The sequence below is a fragment of the Sinohyriopsis cumingii genome, chromosome 15 (genome assembly GCF_028554795.1).
Source record: "Sinohyriopsis cumingii isolate HCF-2022 chromosome 15, ASM2855479v2, whole genome shotgun sequence".
NCBI classification, from domain to species: domain Eukaryota; kingdom Metazoa; phylum Mollusca; class Bivalvia; order Unionida; family Unionidae; genus Sinohyriopsis; species Sinohyriopsis cumingii.
Genome location: NC_142975.1, coordinates 104246515 through 104260087, shown reverse-complemented (window position 1 = coordinate 104260087; position 13573 = coordinate 104246515). Strand labels below are relative to the sequence as shown.

At 33.8% G+C, this 13573-nt stretch overlaps 1 long non-coding RNA gene across 1 annotated transcript; it reads left to right on the top strand.

Moving 5' to 3' along the window:
* Window positions 1-685: 685 nt before the first annotated feature.
* On the top strand, window positions 686-5819 carry LOC149782410 (uncharacterized). The gene is made up of 2 exons (XR_016414589.1): window positions 686-981; window positions 5496-5819. It is a non-coding gene; the product is annotated as an uncharacterized LOC149782410 (long non-coding RNA).
* The last annotated feature ends 7754 nt before the right edge of the window (window positions 5820-13573 follow it).

Genomic DNA, 13573 nt, shown 5'->3' with positions numbered 1-13573 from the left:
TCTACCATTTTGTTTTTTTTACTCGATATCTCTGCTTCTATTAAAATTTTATGGTTCAGTATGTAATTGATAACATCATGAAATGAACAGAAATTTTTATTTTAAGGGCTGCATAAGGTTTCACATTCATACCCATTATCCATAATACTGATACATCAAATGAGCTTAAAACATGAAGCTCACAATTTTGTGAAGACAATACAGAACTGGATATATACTGTGTGTATGTGTGTGTTTCACTGTCATTGACAGAGTTATTTTGGTATATTTACATAAACACTCTGTGAAAATATAAGCAAACTTAATTCGAAAATCAACGAAAACAGTGAAATGTAGAGTCACGTTTAAAGTTAAAGAGTTCAAGCAGGTGAAAATTATGAAACTTAATGCTGTCTGCATCAGTTTTTAAGTTTATAGTCAGTATATAAAAGCTGACCTTTTTCTTTTCCCTTTCATGTTACATGTATTTCAAATCAAAATACTTAACACATAGACCATATTTGAAATTGGAATAAGGCAAAGATAAAATCAGAACACACAATACTGTGATAAAGCTTAATGTGACCACCGATTTTTCATATTGAAAGTTACATTTTCAATTATAACAAAGTGACACTGTTGCAAAGACCAGCTGAAAATCCTTCAGTCACCAGTCCAAAAAGTATGATTATGTTGTTGTGCCAGCATGAGGGGTTATTTTTTTAAAGAAATGTAGGGACTTATTTCTGAGTACTGACTTAAAGTGGACTCCGATGTAAATAATATGATCTAATATGTTTCATAAACAATTTTATGTATTATGTGTATGTTGTTATTCCTTTTTGTTTTGACGAATAGTATGCAAGATTTATAGACATCTAATGCAATATGTTCTTTTTCTTTCATTTGTTCATTTGAACAGTAATGGCATTGGGCAAATCCAGGACGACTGCATCATCAACGGCAAAGAGAAATCTACCAGACTAAAGTCTATTTTTTAGGGTATGTTAATCAGAAAGATGAAGGTTCATTCTTACGTTAAGTTTTTGTGTTTCCTTATACGTGTACTTGCTACTGTACATTTTGCATGAGATAAGGTAAACCATGTTTTCTTATTTGCAAGTGTTTTTATATTTTGTTAATGTTGAATTCCTCAGTGTATCTGCTGAAGAATGTTCTTTTGTTTTGCATACATCGGCCAGTTTTATGTGAATTAGTGTCATTAGGTTTTGTTAAGCCCATTGTGTTGTTGCAGTTACTATTGTCATAATGTGCATTCACTTTGGGTCCCACTAGGAAACCGTATACATTCTTTATTTTCACCCTTATCTATGTAGAAATCAACAAATCATTGCAAACTTTGTAAATACTTATCATAATCTATTCATTTTTGCCACATGCTGCTTGTCAGAGGAAAATGGTGGACAAAAGCAATGCCTGTAGGTGTGTATAACTTACACTCGCTGATTGGTTAATTTGATAGGCATGATTGACAAGTGGTGATAGATCAATTTATTTTAACAGGTACATTTTAAATTGCAAACTATTAAGTGTGCATTTTAATTATTGTTTTTTCACAAATGAGTTATCTTGCTGCTATTAATTATTATACAATATTTCTTAAAGTATCAAAACGCTTCGTTAGATTTGTTTCACTTTCTGTAATGCAAAAAAAATCTGAATCAAAGACTTGTAAAGAACTTTGGATATATTAAACGATGAATAGTTACACACTAAATAATTTACATCAACAGAATCTAAACTGCTTACCGCTTTCTTCACATTTGTCATTTTTTTTAAAGATTTATGGTGTGAGCATTTATTCAGTAGCACGCTTTGATGATAAAAATGATGAAAGTGATGTCATGGCCATTCATTACCTGCACTGATGTTACTATTGGTGCCACAATCAAGCATCATTCTTCAATTTTATTTATTATAGGACTTGTTCCCACGATAGTTCTTAATTTTAAATTTGCCAGTGTCTAGTGGGAAAAAAAGCTGGTACATAATTTCTTGTCTTGCTCACTAATGTTAGTTTCAGTACCATTAATAAGTTGACAATAGTTGGAATTACAATGGTTATTGAATTTTTGGTAGTTGATCTTTTAATTCCTATGTGTTATTTTTTTTAATAACAGTTTATTTGATTTCACAGGTAACATACTAAGTTTAGGCTTGCACCAGCTTCTTTGGTGCCATCCATTTAGTATGTATGCAAAAGTCTGGCATAGCTTCACCCCTACACCCCTCCCTGTACACATGCATACTTTTTTACACACACCCCAACCTGTGTACGCATGCTTGACCACCCCAATTCTGTATAACGGCCTATATTTAATTCACGTATGAACAATCAAGGATTAATAGTATTTATGGTTTTTTTTATAAAACAGATAGTCCACCGACATTGAATGTCTGGCTGCATCCAAGAAATAACTGTGTAACTTTAAAAAGTTTGTCTCATGTCCGCTAAAATTCAAATGCCAACTGAACCCAGTCGAATAGGTTATGCATACATACGTTATCATTATACCACTCCATACGCAAGTGTATGCATTACGGTTAACCCCAGCTCCCCTCCATGCGTATGTACTAAATGGACAGCCCCTTTCCAAATCTCTAATTTTTTTTAACTACCAAAACTTACTTTCACATTTCAGTCATGAATTTTGTCAATATTTTTTAGTTTCATTATAAAGGCACATTGCCTCAATCAGTCAGTGCAGTGAGTGACAGTGAATCCTCCTGTTACATTTGACATATACTGCTTCTGTGTCATATTTCAGTGTCACATGCCAATTGAGTTAGAAATGTTCCGATAATATTGCATCCATTGATAACCCATTTACTGGTAACAGCAAATGCTTTGAGGACATTAATGTCTATGAGTATGTTATTTTGCCATGTCACTGGAAATGTAGTCGGTAACATTAGCAGACTCCTGTTACCCCTTATTTGAGCATAAGCCATTAAAACCCCAACATCCTCTGTCCGGGGCACTCTGTTGAAGCACTTTCCAAGGTTCTCCTAAGGTGATTTCAACTACATGTATCAGCTATCATGGTTTCATTATGCTATTGGCTCCAGAATTTTAAAAAATTTAAGTTGATCAGCACTTTACCATAATGAAGATGTCTTACGTTTTCAGAAACTTGTATGGGATGATCTTGGTTATACTGGAAATGAAAGTGTTCAATCTACTAACACATTTTTCTTATCTCATACAAGTGAAATAAATTTTCATCGGTTATTTTAATTAGTGATACACTTCTAAGATATCGTCCATAAAGAAGTTATACAGGGATTTTATGGGTGAGGGGTCATGCAAAATTGTGCATAATAATACATTTTATGACAATTTAGAAAATATGACCTATGAAGGTCGGATTTAATACGTACCTACAGTTTAAAGAACATTAAAGTAAAGTGACAGTGAGACAGATAATCTTTAAATTTCAGTGATGTATTTGAAATGTATCATTATGCTTTATTATTACAATAATCGATGACATTTTTGTAGGACATTGATAATGAACATTTTGTGGCTACATAATTTTGAGTCATGTTAAAACTATAAATTTATTTATACTACATACACATACATGCCAATCATTACGCTTTTTTTCACTAAATTACGCCTTACACCTAAACATATATGGATTGCGCTTTTTCGGTATATCCACCTTCCAAAAACAATCAATTGTTTGTTTTCTCGCTTTTATTAACATCTCATTAATCCCACATACCATATTTTAGAAAAGATGGCTTCTACATAACTACAATATAAGAGCAAACTTGTCCATGCTTTTTCTTAACAGTATTATGTTCTATTTATAGCAACTATCCTATTACCCAGAAACATGCTCTACTTTCAAACTTTTGACCTCGTATTCTATACATAGCAGCTTCATGGCTTAGTTTACGAGACAACAGACTGGTTTTCTAATTTTTAATCTTTACTCACAGATTCTTTTTCTAATTTATATTTAGTACAAAACCAGTCTATATGTATTTGGTGCTAAAGTGTAATTTATTTTAGTTGATGTGTGTATGAGAGCAAAAATATCTCCTTTCAAATAATTTCACAGATGGATTAGAAATAGGCCAAAAGTAAACGAAACAAAAAATAACAGAATCCTACAAAGATGAGGACACAAGGGCAGCATCACGTGACATCTATTGCAGGCCATGTGGAAATAATTTTACTATTTGGCTCTAAAAGTCTTCAGATGTATTCTAGTCGATGTTTGTGTTAGAGCACATATATTTTTTCAAAAAAATTCACAGGTGGATCAGAAAAAGACATAAAAAAACCGAATCCTTCAAAGATGAATATATGAATGGCTCGTCTTACAAACTCCAATACTAAGGGAACTTCTTATCTGCAGCAGAACTAAAGTGCGGACATGAATGTTATAAACACAGAGGTGTTATTTACCAAGTTCTTAATAGAAAGATAATGAAGATCTTGCTTTTGGTGCAGAAGCAAGAGAATTCATTGAACACAGTTCTACTCTAGCTGTGAACGTGTTGTATGATAATTTTTTGAGATTATTATGCTACAGCCTGTGATTACATGCTCCAGAAATTCCGCTATGGAGATGAAGTGCTTTTAAAGCTTCAGTTGCTGATGTAAATGAGAGACAGTCAAAAAGCTTCCAAAGTGTTAGATTCTTTTTCAAGAGATATCACTTTCTAATACCCTCGTCTGCCTTGGATCATCTGGAAGGAGAATTCCTGAAATATAAAGTTTAGATTCTACCTGACAATATACTTAATGCAGATAGAGTTGATGTGCAGTGGCACCTTATTTCCCAGCTAAAAGACACAATCACTTGAAGATATAAATTTCCTCTTCTTTGTCAGGCTATGAAAGGAATATTGGTTCTTTACCATTCTAATGCTGACAGTGAGAGATTGTTCAGTATTGTTAACAAACATAAAAGTGAATACAGATCCAGGCTCAGTAACCCAGTACTTTGTGCTCTACTGGTGTGCAAAACATTCATGGTCTCAGCTGGTACAGTGTTTTAAAATGCAACATGAAAATCTGTTGCTTTCTAAAACTAAAAGTGCTACATATGAAAACTTGAAGCAGTAAAGGATGTTAAAAGACTAGAGGGGCAAATAAATCATTGTTTATTGAAATTGTAGCATGTTATATGTGGATTCCTCTTTTTCTGCTTCTATTTCTCTTTTTGTCCACTTGGATTACACTTCTTCCTCGTCAGAGGTTGGTATGTATTCATAAATCCTAAAACATGGATTTAAAAGTATTATTATAAAATAATTTGATATACCAGCAAGTCTTGTTTCATTTTAATGAAAAATTTATACATCTTGAGGTATATCATTGATACAGCATACATACTATACATATTTTCTATATATATATATAGTTTTTATTTTTCTGCATTAGTTACAGGAACGTATAAGGCACACAGTAAAATATATAAGTATCATAAATATGAAACCCCTTAATTCCTTACTTACTGGAAGTTTTTATCTTTCAGATCCAGTGATGAATGTCATTCTTATGATGGAGAAGAACTGTGTTATTCTCCACGGAAAGCCATGTACAGTAGCTACTACATACAGCAGATTTACACAGAAAATGTGACCTCTACTAAGTCTTGGAGCACAAGCATAATTCCTCAGTCCTGAACAGCATTAACTTTTTACGGCTCACTAATTATTAGTACTAGACATATCTGTATTAGCTAATTCATTGTACATTAATATTCAAAATATTGCATTTCTGATCACACTTGCTGATGCTTCCATGCTTTTCCTATTAATAAAGCAATACAGTGTGATCCTGCTGTAACAATGTAGTTTGGCTCCATAGAACCCAGTTGTGTTATAAATCAAACCCTGTTTTAACCAACCAATTAAGTTACCTAAAATATGGTGGGCTGGAGGGGTTATAAAAGTGTTTGCATAAAGGGGCACTTTTGATTATATGTAGACTATATGGCTTCAAAAATCTGGACATTTAGTTTGCGTTTTGTACCAATGTTTTTAGCAAATGTAAGCATAAGTTTTCATGAAGAAAAAAAGGAAATAGCATTTGTTTGGTCAGTTGTAGCAGTTTCTTATGTTTCATACGTTCAAAAGTTTGTTGATTGTAGCAAATCTCGTTATCATAAATAGACCAACAATTGGATCTCTGTTTTGGTGGGTTGTTTCCCGTTACATTTCTGTTGGCGAAGTAATGCTGCCTTCCATCATACATTTTTTTTTAGAAGGCCATCATAAAATGAATACACAGGTGTTCCGTTCTGTTGGTAGTGATTACTACAGAAAATACGAGTGTTCTTAAATTTAAAATCCACTTACAGAGTTCAGTGAAAATAAAAATATTAATTACTAGCGAGCGGCCAATAAACCAACACTATTTCTTCCAAAACATCCATTATGAGCTAGTTCCTTGTGAGGATGATATCCACTACCAAAAATGATTTAAGAAAAAAAGTAATGAGATCTCACGGAACATACAGTACTCAGGCCAGATGTCAGGATAAGCAGATTATGATATAACATGCATAGTGGCCAGTATTATTGGTGGAGGAAGAACCAGGGCTAACCCCATGAAGAACCACTGACCCACGAGAAGTTACTGGCAAGCTTTCTCACATACCCACATTGGCCGAATCCTAGACTCGAACCAACTCAGACAGAGGTGAGATGGCAGTGATCCATAACGGAGAGCACTTTAGACCACTCGACCACTCAGGGCCCCTATGAGAAGAGTACATGTATATTTAATTTCAGAAGCCATGCCATAGCCATGTCATATCCAAATTCGTGTTACATCAAAGCAAGCTATAGCGGGGTCACACTGTTTATTTGATATGGCAACATCTGTACAAGACATTGTGGAAATGTTCAACAATTTCTTCATAAATATCTCTAATAAAAGTATTCAGAACCAGACTAGCATAAAAAATTGAACTTGTTGCTCTTCTGTTATTTATAATAGCTAAAATTCCTGGTGATAATTAATTTTCAGTAGCCAATGTTAGTGAAGCTGATGTTTTTGATATTGTAATTAAGCTGAATATTAATAAATCCTCTGGATTGGATGGTATTGGTCCACGAATTCTTAAAATGGCTGCACAAGTAATAACAAAGCCACTAATGCATGTCATAAATTTAATTATAATGATTGGTAATTTTCCAGAAACACTGAAATGTGCAAAGGTTACACATATCTTTAAGAAAGGAGACAAGAAGGATCCAGGAAATTACCGACCAATATCAATTCTATCAGTATTGTAAAAACTATTTGAAAAACATTTAGCCATTCAGGTCTATACATTTTTTGAAACATACTCTCTATTTCATAAAATGCAATCAGGATTTAGAAAATACCAATCGTGCCAAACAGAACTTACCAAATTAATTGATCTTTGTCTGAAGGAAATGGATAAAAATGGATAATGGACATATGGCTGGGATTGTTTTCCTTGACTTAAAGAAAGCCTTTGATCTTATTGATCATGAAATTCTGATTCAAAAAATTGAACTGTTACAGGTTCAACAATCCTTCTTTAAGCTGGCTTAGATCATACCTAAAGCAAAGGTCTCAACAAGTAAGCATTGGCAATATTAGCTCTCAAACTCATACTAGGCATTCAGGGGGCCCTCAAGGCTCAGTTTTGGGCACTCTCCTCTTCCTTATCTATATCAATGATCTACCATTAAATAATGAATCCACAATTACATATTTGTTTGCAGATGATGCAACCTTGTATATGTCTAGTTATGATAATGAAGTTAACCAAACAAGATTAAACTCAGGCCTTATTTGACTCCATAACTAGCCACAACAAAATAGGATGGTAGTTAATGAAGATAAAACAAAATGTATGATTTTGGGGACATCACTTAAGCTACACAGGTAAGGGAACTCAAAACTGTCTCTTGCAATAAATAATCATCCATTAGAAAATGTCAGACATGAAAGGCTTGTGGTGTGTCCGTAGATAATAATTTATAATAGAATGACCATATTGATAAGTTTTGTAAAACACTGTCATCCAAAATTGCCCTTCTCAGCAGAATCACGAAATATTTACCTACGGAAACTCGCAATTTATGCTACAAGTCCTATATTCTTCCAAAAATGGATTATTGTTATAATGTATGGGAAAATTGTGCTAAATCTGAGCTTGACATGATTTATAAACTTCAGAAACGAGCAGCACATGTAATTTTAGATGCATCTGTTGATCATCCTTCAAAAGCATTATTTACATAACTAAAATGTTTCACAATATATGACAGGATAGATTTTCACAAGACAGTTCTTTTATATAAATGTCTACATGGAACTGCACCAGAGTATCTTCAGGATTTATTCAGGCCATTTTCAACACAATACCAATATTCTGGTTCAGTTATGTGGAATAAGCTTCCACTACATGTAAAATCTGCTGAAAATATTAGACTATTTAAGAAAAGATATCATGAGCATGTATGTGCTTCTAATAGCTAATCGAATTTAGTATTTCAATGCTAAACATGTTAAAATAAACAGCAATTATTGCTATCTTCATATAATGTGCATTGTGATGCTCTCCATAAGAGGGCCTCAAGCAACATTAGTCCTTGACTAATGAGTCACCCTCTAAAAATAAAGCATTATTATTATTATTATTATCATTATAGATGTTATTGTCGGTGATTGATAATTTTATAAAGACAAGGAGCTAAGTTATCTGGGCAACTGAAAAGGAGTTAATTTAATAATAAGTAAAAAATAAAATAAAATCGGTGATTTGCAAAACAAAAATCGCATTTTCTCCTATCTGCATAAAAGTAAAATAATCATTTTCACATAACTAAGTGATTATTTTCAACAGATTAATATCCCTAAAAACATATAAATTATGGACAATTCAGCAATTCATAATAATAATTATTCAGATAGTTACTGGGTTGATTAGCCGAGTAAAAATGTTGGACTTATTAGAAACGATTTTAATTGTATAGTTTAGAAATATAAAAGATCTCGTTGAAATATTTTTGCATTAAATATAGATCTGAAATATTATTATGGTAATATCATATCTCTATTTTATGCAACTGTAAATTTTCTTCTCTTTGGTTGCTTATCTGCGTTAAAGTTTTTCAAAGATGTGGTCCTAGACCAGGAATTTTAGAAGTCACATAATTAAAAAAAGTTTTCTATGTTACTGGTGCTCTCCTATATTTTTCAGTTAAAAGAGACAAAGTATTATTATCTTTGTTGTGCCGAATATACTTCTCATTTAAATTGGGTTTAATTTGATATTAATCCCTTTATTGTTAAGAGAGAGAGAGAGCAAGATAAAGAGGATGTAGAGGTATGTTTTTTGTGTGTGCAGTGATATATATCATAATTGCTATAAGTGAAATGATCTATTTTCATTTTATTCAGACATCCTATACATTAAATATTACTTCAAAGGAAAATAAGGAGAGAATTATCATGGTCTAAATAAAGTTGTATTGTTCTTGTACAAAGGGTACCTGTTGACACATTGATGTAATAGTACATTATAAGTGTTACTTTCTGCAACTTAACTTGGCAAATAACAGTTCAGTATATTCCTTGATAAAAAATTATGTGCATGCAGATTAAAACTAATGGGCTATGTTCCTTGTGAGTATATATGTTTTTCACATGTCAACAGTATTTATCATAAAATCAATTTATCGACTTTTGCTCTCTTTACAATAATGCAGTGAAAGTTATATTAATAGGGTGCTTGCAAATGAATGTTTGATGAATCAAACTTGACCAAACATTTTGACTCAATCAGGCATGAACTGGAATTTAATTTTTACCGATGAAATTCCCTTCTACAACTTTTTTCAAAGCCACCTATGACAGGCGTATATCCTTCAGGTTGACAACATTGATTTATATGACATTAGGCTAAAAGAGCACCAGTTGTGAATCACACCCAGCTTGCTCCATTGACACGTATATGCTCATGTTAGTACCCTGTCCGCTTGGTAAGAGTAAGGTTACTAATATTAGTACTACATTTATATTGTGATTTATAAACACCATTAATTTCAATAAAACCATAACACAATTTATGTACCAAGAGATTGCATTTTTGCTGCTAGCGTTTTGCATTATGATTAAGGCTTTTTTTCACATGTTAACAGGTCTTGTAATAATTATTAAAAGGAGAGAAATGAAACATATGTAATATTTATGTTCATCTTAGTAATATTTTAACTCTTTTTCATTGTTAAATTCCATAATCTGTTTGTATTTAGATATTGTTATTGTTATTGTTACTGTTTTTCTGTATAAAAAAATATTGAATAAAACATTTATCTTCGTCAAATATTTCTTTAGTACTTGAATATACAGAGGCCAATGTCAATATAATGCGACTGGGTGGGATATCATGTTACATGTCTGCATCACAATTTCCCAGACACAAATAAAAACAGCCTCTGGTGGTTGAATGGTTTAAGACATTGTTATATGCACCCTGGGTTTCATAAATCTCATTAATAATGCTACTACATAAAGCCCATGAGGGTGTTTGATAAATGGTATTAACAATATAAAGCTTAGGTGGACTTAAATAAGTCATATATCAGCAGAGGATGCTATGTATCCTTATATTAAGGCACACACATTTATATAAAAATGCAAGTCCTTGGTTAATCTAGTTGCAAAAAATGAGCAAACATTTTGTTTCCTCCCTCCTGCTATTTAATACAGAATTTACTGTATGCATGTTTAAAGTTCTCTTTGACATGTCAGAAATTACATCATCATTAGTAAGCAAACAAAAGTTTTCATGCATTATTCAATTCACTAGATGTTCTGCTGGATCACAAAGTTCATACTTCACTCCATAATTCATTACCCTCGGCAGAAACCCAAGTAACTCTGTCATTATATTCAAATGCTATTCAATTCCTATATTTGCATCATACAAATGATAGCAAATTGATGGTCCTCAATTATTGGTGTGAGACTCCTCAGCCGATTTCTATACCACCATGTATATCATTCTACTATTGTACTATTCTATTCTCTACTTCCACCCACCCCCACTGCTTCCTGGAAAGATTATTAAAAAACATTGCATTATTTTGGCTTGGTGATCATCAGTCAGGACAATGGAAATATTTGCACATCATGAATTCACATACAATAGCTGCATTTATTTTCATTTTTCGAATGCAGTACAGTTAACATTTATATACATGGTTAAAGGAACAGCACTGTCACTTTTTCCCGTTAGTTTAACATTCAAAAATTAACTGTGGAATTGTAGTAGTCATACCGAATACTTCTAACAAAAAATGTTATTAGGAGCTGCCTCTGTTGCTGCTCAACATTAAGAGGTTAGGAATGGTCGACCTGAGGAGTGACCTCCTGAAGAGCCAAACTTGCCCTAAGTTCGACACCTTCTCTAACTATGATGACTTTTTGCGACAGATGAGGATGGTCAAAAAGCAGCTGAACTTGCAGAATGACGCTGGGCCCATTCAAATTTTAAAAAAATATACATTATATCTCAAGCCCATTGTAGACCAGACAGAGTTAAACTGAGTAGTAATATGAATAGCAGCCTGTACAACTATCAACGGTACTAAGGAAACGGCAATCGAGGTAACAACAACCGATGGTTTGGCTATGGTAGAGGAGAGCATCGTTTAAAAAGAGTAACCGCATCTTTATATGGCCATAGGGTGGCAGGTAACCACCCTAAAGTCCGTAATAGGGGCCATCCATTTAGTAAGTACGCATGGAGGGGGAGGGTGTTTAACCAAAATGCATAAGCTTGCGTGTCGGGGGGCTAGGGAGTCTACAGATAACGTATGTACGCCTAGGAAACGGTGTGTGTGTGTGTGTGTGTTGTGAAACCTCAATAATAATTTAATATGTAACCTGTCTTTGGTATGCCTGGGAGCAAACCCACGACCTCCCGCATCCGAGGCGGACGCTCTAACCACTAAGCCACCGAAACGGTCTCGATGCATAAATGTGGTGGCAATGGTGTTCTGGGGAGAATCAAGTGTGTTATAATCCACGGGTGATGACCTATGTGTTCAGTCACGACATTACCACTACGGAAGTAAAAGCAACCCGCATTTGTTTGGTTTTCATTTGGTTTTGGTTTATTTTAAACAAAAAGCTGATTTTATTTTTTTTTAATAGTTTTTATTAGATTGCTTTTAAATTTTGATATAATGTTTTAATTTATGTGATTTGGATGTGATGTGATTTGGAATTTTAACATAGCTTTAACAATTTTTCAGTCATATCGCTACGATGTCTGCAATGTGGCAGTTTATAGTGATGTCTAGCACTGGGACATCATGCCGCAGACATGTAGCATGATGTCCCACCCAGTCACATTATCCTGACACCGGGCCGACCAGTCCTAACACTAACCTCTTAATGCTGAGGCAGCTGTTAGTACCGTTTTTGTAAGTCTTTGGTATGACTCGGCCGGTGATCGAACCCACGACCTCCCGCATCCGAGGCGAACGCTCTAACCACTAGCCCACCGGAGTGGTTTTAATTTATGAAGACATGATGTATAATACTGATTGTTGTTTTTTTTTTTTGTTCCTGTAAAAAAATTTTTTATCTATGACCTACAATGCTCACTGTAATGTGAAATGAGCTTTTTGCACTGTATCGAGCGGACAGATTATAGTAATTTTACGATACTTGTGTCCCAAGATGAGCGTTATCAAGAGTAATCCAACGATACATCGTTGATTAAAATCAGCTGAGTCATTTTGGAGAAAATTTCATTCTTGTTAATTAGGGTTATGGTTTAGTGTTGTGGTTTTCTGGTAATAACGTACGGACGGACTTGATGATTCGGACGGTTTTCACCGCAATCCGTGTCTCATGGAGCGCTATCGATATTTACTTTTCATCAAAATCAATACAGATATTTCGATTTGAAAATGGATATTTGTCATTTAGGGTTGCTTTATTGATTTTTTTTATGAAATATATCTGTAATTACTTGGAAATTGGTCATGCGGTTTCCTTTCCTAGATCGACCTTGGCGAGATATTTTGTATATAGTGGTTCGTCTGTCTGCAGCACATAGCGCCCCCACATATGTAGGGGTTAGGTTTATGGTTAGGGTTGTAGCTATAACAGTTCTGTCAAAAGATGCGCCTTGATGAGATACATCTTTCAAGAGTTTGGTAATTTTGTCATTTTCCTTGTATTTTTGCTTATGAAAATCTTCCATTTCTGCAACATAATCTATGTGTAACCTAATAATATGAGATTTCAGAATGCAAATAAAAGTGTGTTTAGAATGGAAGGAAGGTATGTGCAAGAGTTAGCGCGTGTAAGTTGGCTTTAACGTGTCAGATATTTGTAGGAACCAATTACAGTTAAATTAAAAGTTATACTTTTTAAAACCCAGCTTTAACAATTTTTTAACTTCTAAAACGGGTTTTTCTGGTCGTGGTTATTCTTGAAATAGTTCCCTAACACTTAGTTTCTGATACGCCTTATGTTTAGCCGTCAAAGGGACCGCCCCAGTGGCCTGGTTGTTATAGCTTCCTTCTAGGATGAGGTTGGTCGCCGGTT